Consider the following 12326-nt stretch of genomic DNA (forward strand, 5'->3'; position numbering starts at 1 on the left):
TTGTCTTAACAACTATCATGATCTTTTCAGAAAGTGTCTCTTTTTGATATGTGGTCTACTTTCCTTCTATACATGCTTCTGATTGCATAAACTTGGGTACATTGTGTCTCCCTCTCTGAGCCTCCTTCTTGCACCTAAAATTCTCTGATGTCACTTATATACGCACTGCTATATTCTACAATTACTATTACCAATACTCTGGAATGTAACTCAGAGATATGTTGTCACCACATATGAGTATTAATTTTTTCCTGAATTCCATCTTATTCAATGAATAGTACATTCTACAATCACAGTGCTACTCACAAACTTCTCTAGGCTAAAGGGGAGCCGGCATAGCACTGGGTTAGTTTTTTCTATGCCACGCTGGGGCAGAAAAGAAAACATTCCTGGTGGGGCATGTGATGGCTCAGTTGGTTAAACATCCAAGTCGTGATTTTGGCTCAGGTTATCATCTCATGGGTCATGGGATTGAGCCCCATGTCGGGCTCTATGCTGATAGCACAAAGCCTGCTTGGGATTCTCTCCCTCTGTCTCTGCCCCTTCCCCACTCTCTCTCAAAATAAATAAATAAATAAACATTAAAAAAGAAATACACTCCTGGCTGTGAGAATGGGTCCTACAAAGACCAAGAAATGTCTTCGTGGAAACTTCCAAATGGAAGCTTGAGAAAATATTTAGTATTTTTTTAAATTTTTTTTTAACATTTTATTTTATTTTTGAGACAGAGAGAGACAGAGCATGAACGGGGGAGGGTCAGAGAGAGAGGGAGACACAGAATCCAAAACAGGCTCCAGGCTCTGAGCGGTCAGCACAGAGCCTGACGCGGGGCTTGAACTCACGGATGGGACCGTGAGATCATGACCTGAGCCGAAGTCGGACGCTCAAATGACTGAGCCACCCAGGCGCCCCAGTATTTTTAACTTAGTACCAGATATCCTTGTACAGAAATGTTTTTTCCCTGTGTTTCTGATATCCTTGGGAAACAATCCTTGGTCAGGTCATTAAGTACAAGGCTTTTTCTTTTGAAAAAATAACTTTATACTTGCAAACTAACCTCTAAAAATGTTTAGCAGTTTAGATCCCAACCAAAAAAAAAAGAAAAAAGGTATGAGAATTAGTATTCTCAAACCCTAAAAAGCACTCAGTATATTATCCTTTAAAAAATTTCTCTCGGGGTACCTGGGTGGCTCAGTGAGCTAAGCATCTGACTTCGGCTCAGGTCATGATCTCATGGTTCGTGGGTTCAGGCCCCACATCAGGCTCTGTGCTGACAGCTCGGAGCCTGGAGCCTGATTCGGATTCTGTTTCCCCCTCTCTCTGTCACTCCCCTGCTTGTGCTCTGTCTCTCTCTCTCTCCCTCTCTCTCAAAAACTAAAATAAACATTAAAAGTTTTTTAAATAAAATAAAATAAAAAGTAAAAAAATTTCTCTCAGTTTGAAAAAAAAATTGGTCTTAGTTTACATTTATTTGACATTGGAGAGGATGAACATAATGTCCTATATTTACGGCCATTTGATTTTTCCATCTAACTTGTCTGTTTATCCTCCTTTGCCCACTTGGTACATTTTTAAAGTTGTTACTGTCCATTTCGTTACTATTTATCATGGGCTATGTTAAAAAAAAAAAAAAAGGAGCATCCAACAATAAGGAGACAGGTAAGTAAATTACCGTATATCCAAAGGCTACAAAATGATACCAAATTTAAAATCTCATATTTTCAAAAATATGTAGTAACACCAGAAACTGTTTCTAAAATACCTTGTAGGAAAATATATTTCTAGTGTGACTCTAATTTTTGGGGGAAATATCTAAGTAAATTCAAGTATATCGATCTTTTAAAAGATGCAGAAATATATGAAAATATTAAAAGTAGTGAGTGACAGTTTTGGGAGATTAATGTCCTTATTCATATTGCCAATTTTATAATGCTCAGATATTACTTTTGCTTTCATAAAGGGGGTAATCATAATTTTTTTTTTTTTAAGGAGAGCGATTTTAGATTGCCTGGGTGGCTCAGTCGGTTAAGCGTCCGACTTTGGCTCAAGTCATGATCTGGCAGTCTGTGAGTTCGAGCCCCGCATCGAGCTCTGTGCTGACAACTCAGAGCCTGGAGCCCACTTTGGATTCTGGGTCTCCCTCTCTCTCTCTGACCCTCCCCCCGCATGCTCGCTTTCTCTCGCGCTCTCTCTCTCTCAAAAATAAATAAACATGAAAAAAAAATAATTAGAGGGGCGCCTGGGTGGCTCAGTCGGTTGAGCGTCCGACTTCGGCTCAGGTCATGATCTCACAGCTCGTGAGTTCGAGCCCCGCATCGGGCTCTGAGCTGACAGCTCACAGCCTGGAGCCTGCTTCTGCTTCTGCTTCTGTTCCCTCTCTCTCTGCCCCTAACCCACTCGCATTCTGTCTCTGTCTCTCTCAAAAATAAATAAACATTAAAAAAATAAATAAATAAAAATAATTAGAGGAGAACACTTTTCATGGGCGTTTTATTCTACCCATTTTTCAGGACACAGATACCAAGACTCAATGTTAATCCATTCCTTTAGAGCCTAAATTTAACATCTGCTTTCATCTTCTGTTTTCTTTCCTCTTCATCCTTCTCTGCAGCTTTTTTTCCCCTCTACTTGTGAGTTTTATTTAGGAATGGGGGGGAAAGGAGACTAAAGTCTCACATTTCAGGGTAAAGCACTGAGCTAAGCACTAAAAATCGTTCTGTCGGTTCATCCTCGTGCTTCTGCAAGTACTGCCCCCATTTTAAAATGGATGTAGTAAAAGGTCCAAGGTCACACAGTGAGAAGCTAGCACAAAATGCGTCTGAACCTATCTCTAGCTGGTTCCCAAACTCCTTGCTCTTTGAACCATTTCCCACTGCAGAGAGATGGAGAGGGTCACCCCTGCCCTGCGAGCAGCCCCCCTTTACCCCCGCAGGCGACGTGGTTTGTTGTAGCTGTGGTAACGATGGTCATAGCTAACTTTTCCCAAACACGTACTACCTGCTGCGTATGTTTCTGAGGGTCCTTCTTGCAATACATTATTCGACGTCACCACAACCTTTTGAAAAGAGTACTAGGCACGAGTGATGTGCAAAGTACTTAGCAAACAATATCCTTTGGGTACTGAACTACTACCAGCTGTACGCAAAGCAGGACGGCCACTCAGCAATCCGGCTCATTGTCAGCTGATCTGCAACCTCGTGTGCTCCTATCAACCCCATGTTAAAGATGAAGAAACTGAGGGCTACGTGCTTAGAATCCCGGAAAGGCCTGATTTCGAAAACAGTCTTGCTTTACCGCAAAGCCCGTGATCTTAATTATAATGTCCTACACTAAGAAACCTGTTATTACCCGCATGTGATAAATGGCCGTATATGTTTAAGAGTGCCCACGTGTGTGCGCGCACAGTCTCTTTCTTTCTTAATATAAAGTATGCTGCTTTTGGCTTAATGTTACAAATGACAGAATGGCCTGAACTTTTGCCACTTCTGTTCGTTTAAAATATTGAGGGCTTTGGGGAAAATCTGAAGGTACTGTGCATATGAAAAACAAAACAAAACAAAAAAAACACAAAAAACAAAACAAAACACAAACATCTCCCTCCCATATTCCTCACTCTCCCATTAACTAATTGTGTTCCTGTTCTCATTTGTAACACTTGCCTCTTTGATTAGCCTTTTAATTTAGCACATTAACAACACTCTCTTTACTTGAATACTCCACCGCTGAGCTCATTTAAGTCAAATGCCCTTGAAGATACTTGAAATTCCTAACGACACTTACCATTATTAAACAGTTTTGTATTTCTGACCCTCAGCCAGAGGTGCTGGGTCCTGGACAGAGCAGCACTGTCGTTTATTCAAGGAGTTCCCACCCTATCCTCCCCAGCTCTGCGGGTATCCTCAGAGTTTCAATATTCCACAGATGTATCCTTTATCCCCTCCCACCCCTCATCCCCCATCAGAGTGTTTTGGTAAATAAACACAAGAAGCCTGCTGACTCAGCATGCGTGGAAGAGTCATTCATTGCAGAGGTCTCAGGATCAGGTTTCTTTGAAAATATGGATCAGAGTCAGATGCAGAGACGGGGTGGGCGTATGTGACTGCACTTGCCTTTTATGAGTAGAGGCAAAGTCAAATTGAATAGAATTCAGTTATTTGTAGCAGATGGAGAGGTGCTTAAAATCCTAGGAGAAAAACAAGGACCTAAGGCCCCAAAACTTCTCCACGAAAAAAAAGAAACTCACGTCCTTAGTGTTCTCCCTGACTCTCTGTAGCTCCTCGCTGCCTCGCCGCCCCTAGCTTTAATTCTAGTCTAGAATGCACGGCAGGTGTGAGTTTCTGATAATACACGAAGTGTGACGCAGCTCTAACCCAGCGTGACCTGGCTCCTGAGGCCCTCAGAACTCTCTCTCTCTGGCCACACTCCCTTGCACTCTGAGCGTCGGCCAACCTGGGCTTCTGGAACCTCCTTGTACTCAGTGTCCTCCTTGCCACCACCTCTACCTAGCAGCTTCCTCCCTGATAGCAGCCTCCTAACCCCCAGGTCCCAGTTGGGAAGAGCCTTTCTCGGACAAATCATGCCTGATGTCACCATTCCTAATACCCCTCCCGTTATTGTACTACCCAAGCACGTTTGTAGTTTCTATCTTGGCCCTCATTACAAGCTGCAAGTATAATGTTTATTTATTTGTAGAGTGGGCATCTGTGGCTTTTACCTAACCAGCATTTTTATTTCTCCTTCTGCTAACAGCTCTTTAATTATTTCCTGGGAAACCACCTCTCCCCTACTCTCAGTTCATGTTTTCTTAGAGCTGAGCCTACTCTCAGATTCCAAACAGTGAGTGTTTTTACCCAGGTATAGACATTTTACACCTTGGTTTGAGGTGGGTGGGTGATCTGATCCAGGGATGACAGAATTGTTCCCAGAACTTCTCCCAGAACCCACTACTTCTCGGATGAATGTGGAACATCCATTAGGGCTGTTGGATGTCACAGTGGATGTCAGCTGGGAGCCACCAGTGGCTACCTCAGCCACCTTGTGGGTGAACCACACAGGAAAGTGGATCTGAGAAACTGAGTTTGGGTCCCAATGACATGACTTGACTACCGGCATCCATGTGGCCTTAAACATCTCTCTTTGGACTTCCCAGATATGTGAACTCATATATTCCCCTCTTGAATTCAACAGAATTCTGCAATCATGAGCCTTAGCTAAAATCCTTTATCCACTGGCTTTGCTGCTTTGTGACCACTTGTGCTCTGTTTTGTTATATCTTGTTTGATCTGTCTCCTCAACTACACACAAGTTCCATGAAGTTTGGCAGCGTATCACACTCCCTCTGTCCCCAACACTCAGCGCACACAATACCTGACACAATGGAAATCCTTATCGGACACATTGGAAATCCTCGGTATTTTTGAGCAAATAAATGAGTTTAAAAAAAAAATTTTATTTGTTTAGTTATGCACTGAGATCTTATACATCATCATCAATAAACATACTTTGAGCTCCCCCCTGGTGTGTATCATGACATCCCAGTACAGAGGAGTACAGAGAAGGCTTAGGATAATTCCTCCCATGAAAGGATTCACAGTGCAATTCAGAGAATTAGAAAACAAACAGCCACATATAAGAAAGCATGTAACGCCGCATGACTGATAAAGATTCAGCAAAATTTTCATTTTGTCATGGGCCCTATTAAGACAGAACATTCTAGCTAGAACAAATTATGAACTTAGCCAAAAAATTACAAATAGATTTGCAAATAAGAGAATCACAGGTCACTCTTTAATCATAAAAAGATTATTCTGTAATGAACATTTGTCTTTGATATATTGGAAAAGCAAAGTCTGTTCTTCAGGTAATAAGAGATGGGCACAAAACTTTTGGGTAACCAAAGAAAGCAAATAATCTATATATTATCTAAGTAAGTTATTTAAATATAAGCAGAGAGCTCTCCATGCCACTGCCCCCCCCTGACTCTTTTATATTCTGCTCTTGTCAAAGGCCATCTCCCATCTCAGCCATACCACCTAATCCACTGGCAAGACATGAGTGGGATGAAAAAAACATCAATAATAAAAAACTGCAGAGGGATACAGTAATCCCCACATCAAGGTACTAGAGGTGTCAATCCAATATATAAAATGTGAAAGTCTGACTCTAAGTAATGAAACCATGGGGAGCACAAGATTCAGAATACAGAGACAGCCATGGTGTATTCTATCCAATTCCCATCACCACCTGAAATAGCATTACATTCCTCCCAATCATTTCCAGAGCTTCCTCTTCCCACACCTACCACTCCTTCCTAATTGTTTTCGTGAATTTCTACCTACGATGTCTTTGGGTCGTAAGTGGAAAACACAATCTACAATTTTTTCCTCTACTTGCCCTAAAAAGCTTCATGTTCCCTAGTTGTCAAAACAATGCTCTATTCCTTCCCGAAATTATCTTGTTGGTATTGAATATCAATTTTTCAATTTGTTCTCCTCTGAATGGGGACATGAGGTTTGTACAGAAACTAATTTGCTTATGTCGTTCAAACCTGCATCGTTTGATCAAGTATTTGTCTGAAGGTCTGTGAAATTTTCTAAAGGTGTATGTATGAAACACCACCAAAATGTAAAATGAAGAATACAAAGGCTGCTTCCTATTCAGTTGGTTTTTCACCATATTCCAGAGCTAAAGAACCTACAGAGTGGCCAATGACTATGTTTAAAAGTTAAACATAAAGGCTCTATAATGTTTTTACACAAATATACATCAGGTTTTGCTTCTGTATGGATACACACACACACACACACACACACACACACACTCAGGACTATAAGCCTAGTGCCTAGAATTTCCTATTGAGAGAAACCATTGGCCCATTTTGTTTTATTTTGCTTCCTTTGATGTAATACTATGTATTTGCTGCCCTATATAGATGAACCATTATTTTCGCAAGAATCTTTAGACACAAGAATTCAATGAGTTTAGTGTCATTATTAGATTGGAAAGAAAAATGGATGGGGCTTTATGATACAAATCACTTTACAGACAAAGAGGAATGTGCATGTAAACAGAATTTCAGAAAAATACAAAAAAAGTACCGATCAATTTACATCAATGGCTTCTGGGTGCTCAAGCGGAAAATAACGTATTACTCCCTCTGCCAGAGAGAGTCTGCAGTGAGTAGAGGACATGAATGGTTAAGCCAGAGGGAGAGAAGATGTAAGATATAAATGAGTTCCCATTCATTAACTTTTGGTCCATCCAGTTTCCTGCTCATCACCCAGAAGAAGGTTGGGATGCTCATCCCAGTTGGCCTTCTTGTATCTGAAGAGTATCTAAACAAATGGGTACCTCTGACTCAAAGATGCTGAGAGACTAGCTCTTTCCAAATGTTTAAAAATATATTTTTAACATTACAGGTGTTCCTTTGTGGGAGAGCAGAAGAGGAGGTGTGCTGAGTTTGGAGGAAGAGAATGGTGGTGGAGAGACTTGGGAGTATTTGGGGGGCTCTGAGCTGTCCCTGGTAATACGGAGACAAAAGATGGGATTTCAGTATAAATTACAGTCAAGAAAGAGATGAGTAAGGATGGGATTCTTCAGCACAGTAATCAGCGTCGACTGGGTCCATTTTTCTGAGCCCCTAACTAAGATATATGGTGACCAGGATGGGTGCCAAAGAAACTCACTAGGTCGATAGCAGTGAGTTTCTGAATCAGAATTCTTTGGGGGAAAAGGAATCATCTTTGTATTCCTGAGGCATTTTGCTACAAAGCGTCCTGTCGTAGAAAACACAAAAATTCTCAGCATCGGGATAAAACGCTGAAATCTTTCTCCCCACAAAAGCAACAACAACAACAAAAAAATGTTTTCTTTGGTTGCCACCAGAAATCTCTAGCACAAGTTCCTACAGAAAGGAACCATTTGATTAATGGGTCAACTAATCTGGGGAAAAAGAGACCATAGTCAGGCCTCCAGTTCATCAAAGCAGAACTAGGAATCGCAACAAAAAGGAGGCTGTCCTAAAGTCAGATACGGCAAAGGGGAGCAAATATCTGAGACAGGAACAAATACTTGGCAAATCTGTGAACTGCAGTCAACAGGTGATTAATGTTAACCATCAACCTGCCATTTTCAGCTCCTCCTACTTCTTAGCAGAGCCTCTACCTAACTGTAGATTCCCCAAACGGCATAATGACAGGCAAACAGTCTGTGCTCAATAAGGGCTTAATAAATGATCAACCAACTCAATGAGTGAATGTTTAATGAATTTATTAACACCATGCTAGGTATGAGGGAAATTTTATGTAAGTAGGAACAACTGACAATTCAAGAATGGGTTAAATTATGGGGTACCCATACACTGGAACACCATCTATGCCACACTAAAGATGCTGCTGTGGAAAATACCTGATGGCACAAAATGTTAGGTGTTAAAAGCAGGTTCCAAAACACTGAGTTCCAAAACAGGGTGATCTCATTTTTTTTTCAAAGAGAATATTCCCTCTCAGAGGCTTTCTTTTCCCTTCTTCACATTTTAATGTATCTGAACTTGAGATGTGTTTCACAATTGATATGGCGTTTTGACGCTATTGCATTTCTGCTGCTATACACACACACACACACACACACACACACACACACACACACACACACAGAGAGAGAGAGAGAGAAATAACAAGCCTGCCTAATAAATCAATGGTATGCCTTATAATCCTTATAATCAATATTGCTTCCAAATTGAGAAAATAAATGTGTGTGCATTTATGTGTGTGTGTTAGAAAAAAAACATAAGAAATCAGGGTTAATATTTAGGTATATATCTTAGGTGCTAGAAGAGTTAGTGCTATTATTTGCCCCCCTGTTGCCTACTTTTACTACAAAGGGCATGTATTTTGTTTGAAATAAAGGGGCAAGAAGAATGTTAAAATAAAAGGAGGAGAGGTTGTTTCAGCCCTAAAGGAATTTAAATTAAATTGGTATGATGACCTCAGAACTTAAAACAACCTTAGTCTGTATCTACAATCTATGCATAAGTTCTAATCAATACAGAATTTATAAATCTAGCATTCTATAATCAGTTTATAACCAATTGCTAGAATGTGGAGCATAGAACAGAAAAAGCTTCAGGCATTCGGGAAAGAGAATGGACAATTCAGAGCAAGTCCCCCAAATACCTGGGATGGGTGAAAATGCAGGAGATTGGCTGCTGGCAAGTTCAGCTACTCTACAAGTTTGCTAAGAGCAGTCTGAGAAAAGAATATTCTGGCTGGTGGAGTTTTTGCCAAGGGTAATGCACAATGGGGGATTCCAGACTCCCAGGATCCTGTAGATGCATTTTTGTTTATTCCCTCTTCTTCTCCTTCTTCTTCTTTTTTTTAAAAGTGATTTAACTGCGTTGTCAAAAGCTGTGGTGCTGTCTACTGGGGTCCCTGGTTCTCTCCCCTGCCTATTTCACATCACTCAGAGACCCTCTGCTTGTTGCTTTTCTGCACTCACTTTCAGATTAGATATGGATGTATAAAACTCCATTTATAAAAGGATGGGGAAAAAGACAAAATGATAAAAAGGTTAATACAGAAATCACACTAGTTTAACTACAAGCAAAAAGAACAAAGGAAGAGCTCTTGGAGCATACACAAGAAAATTCAAGTAGAAATAATAAAATAGAAACGTTTCTCTATTCTAAGGCAGAAAAGTAAAACAGACCAAGTCAAAAGCAAATACCTATCACAGTGGAGTTTCAGTTGGGGACCATGTGGTCCAGGACCTGAGGAATTGGGTAAATGGTACCTTATCTCCAAATTCGACGAGCGAGTGTCAACTGGTAACTCATTCTTCCAGCCCTGGGAAGACACAGCTCATCTGTATCCCAAGAAAGACTAATACTCACAGAAGTAAAGAAGCCGGGTAGAGTTAGAGGCTGTACCTGCTGCAAGACTTCATCTTACCCTAGGGTATGTGTTCCCTGGAACCCCACACAGATTAGGGCCTTGGGGTAGGTGATTCCCTGCTTTTTCTGGAAGTCCCCAGGGAAAGCCGTTTCTCTCTTCTACTGCACCTGAGTTTGGTGAATCAAAACTGCCCAGAAGTTAGCAAAAACGGTGCCAGGGGGCTCAATTTTCTTTTCCCTGTACACCAACTTGTCCTCACACAGGTGACAGGAAGCAGAACGGTAATGACCAAACTTATTTTTTTTAATATGAAAAAAAGAACTTCTTAAAGAAATTTAAAGAAAGAATATACAAATGTTAGATGGGACTGACATCTGCCATTGCATTATCAGACTGGCTTACAGGACCTAAACTGTGCTTTTAATTAGTACTCTTCCAGAGCATTCTACTCATATCCTGAGAAGACAGTCCCCCTACACAAAAAGGACCGAGTGGGTATAGAGGAAAAGAAAGAAGATTCTACCCCACCTGATCCCACACCTCGCAAAGAAAAGTTTTCCACCTAAATAAAAACATACTCACTGAAGTCGTGTGCTATTCACACAGGTGCACATAAAGAGCCTCCTTAACACGTTTAAGAAACAATGACAGGAATAAAGCGGATGTGGAATCTATTTAACTGTATCTGTGTGTGTCTTCATTTTCACTTTGGTATCTGTGAGAGAGCAGCAAACACTATTTTCATACTTGGGTATAGCTGAGACTCATTTTCCTAAAGAAACACGAGTTCTAAAACAGAGATATCAGCCACATTGAGAGTATCTTTATTTACAGACTAGAAGGCAAGGCAGAGCATCCGCATTAAAAAGGAAGAAAAGAAAAGAATGGAAAAACCCTCCAAACCTCCCAGTGTTAACGCTAGCTTGCTAATTCATATCTCCTCAAACAGCATGGATCCAGCTGTTCCCATTTAAACTCTCTGCCATTTTTTGAAAGCAGACCCGAAAATTCTGAATTAAAGATGTAAATAGAATACTTGAGCACAGGGCAGGAAGGTAGGAGACATTTTACAATTTGATAAATACAGTTAATAAGAACACGGAGCACCGAAAAGCATTGGTCAGAAAGAGGAAAGCTGGAACTGGGGGGCACAGACGGACTAATTAGCAGGAACCGGGTCAGCCAGATTTTAGGACCTAGGAGAGGCCCTGGGACATAGGATGCTTTTCCCCTCTGCTGTGAGCTGCAAACACGTACCTGTGTAAGAGCCAGCAAACTTAATAAATAGAATCAACAACACCACTTAGCAACTCAGAGAAAAGGCTTGGCCAGCAAACCGTTACTTACCACAGTGGGACTAAAATTTGTTAACCATTAGCCAGAATCCACCCACAAAATAAAAACCAAGATAGACTCCTTTTCTTGAAATGCTAGCATACTAATTTCCTTAACCACTGATGCTACGATCTCTTGTGACAAATTTTCTTAGTGCTTAAAAAAATCAACATTTGTAAACATTCAAAATTTTAATCTTTTCAACCTGGGCCGTCAAAATTAAAAGGTATAAGAATTTGGTGTCTTCAGGTAAAACTATCTCAGTTATGTTCATGCTAAGCGTATGCTACTTAGTATTAGTAGCTTTGTATTTCTGAACGCGTCTCTCGTGATGGGCAAGTTTGAAGAGGAAACTTGCCCTAAAATGAAAACAAAGTAATACTAGAGACAGTCTGTCCCCACCTGGCAGAAGCCATTGTGTTGCACTGTGCAAAAATAAGCCAGGTGGAAATGAAGCTAAAGTCACTACAAAGGAAAATGTCCACTAGGAAAGAAGAGGGAAAAGAAAAAAAAAGTCTACATCACAAAGCTCACGGAGGGGGAGGCAGGCTGAGACACTAGCAGAGGTCACAGAACGACTTGATTAACAAAGAAGTCGACAAAGAGGCTTTTCCTCCTTCCAGCAAAGGCAAGTTCTTGCATCTGAGTTGAGCTAGAAAAGTAACTGGGGGGAGGAGAATAAAAAGAGGTTCCTCTAAGTACGCTGAACAACGGAAGCCAACAATGATGATGATGCTGATGGAAAGGACAGAGTTTGACGTGGTACATGCCTCCCTCCCTTGGAAGAGGGAACACCCGTATTGCACAGGAAATCACACAGCTGAGTCTTGGTTACTCGGCTGATAACGGCACACAAGTCCTTCAGGGGCCAAACTGACCCAGGACATCTATTTGTTCCCGAAACATGATTAAGGAATTTTTCTAAGCCTTTCCTGCTAGATGGCTATTGTTTTTCAAATTGCCTCAACAGTAAATACTGTAATTCGTAACTACAGGTTCCCACTTCAATGTTTGTACGTTAATGACATCTCCTAAAACAAACAATCACATGAACAGTGACAATATACCTTTCAGGAAGCCCCAGCAAGTACAGGGAAAGCC

The 12326-nt window shown here is 40.9% G+C and overlaps 1 protein-coding gene across 25 annotated transcripts in view; it reads right to left on the reverse strand.

The window, feature by feature from the left end:
• The window catches only part of RBFOX1 (RNA binding fox-1 homolog 1), a 1791866-nt gene that overhangs the window by 552622 nt on the left and 1226918 nt on the right, over nucleotides 1-12326 (reverse strand). The window lies entirely within an intron of this gene.

The sequence above is a fragment of the Prionailurus bengalensis genome, chromosome E3 (genome assembly GCF_016509475.1).
Source record: "Prionailurus bengalensis isolate Pbe53 chromosome E3, Fcat_Pben_1.1_paternal_pri, whole genome shotgun sequence".
NCBI lineage: Eukaryota > Metazoa > Chordata > Mammalia > Carnivora > Felidae > Prionailurus > Prionailurus bengalensis.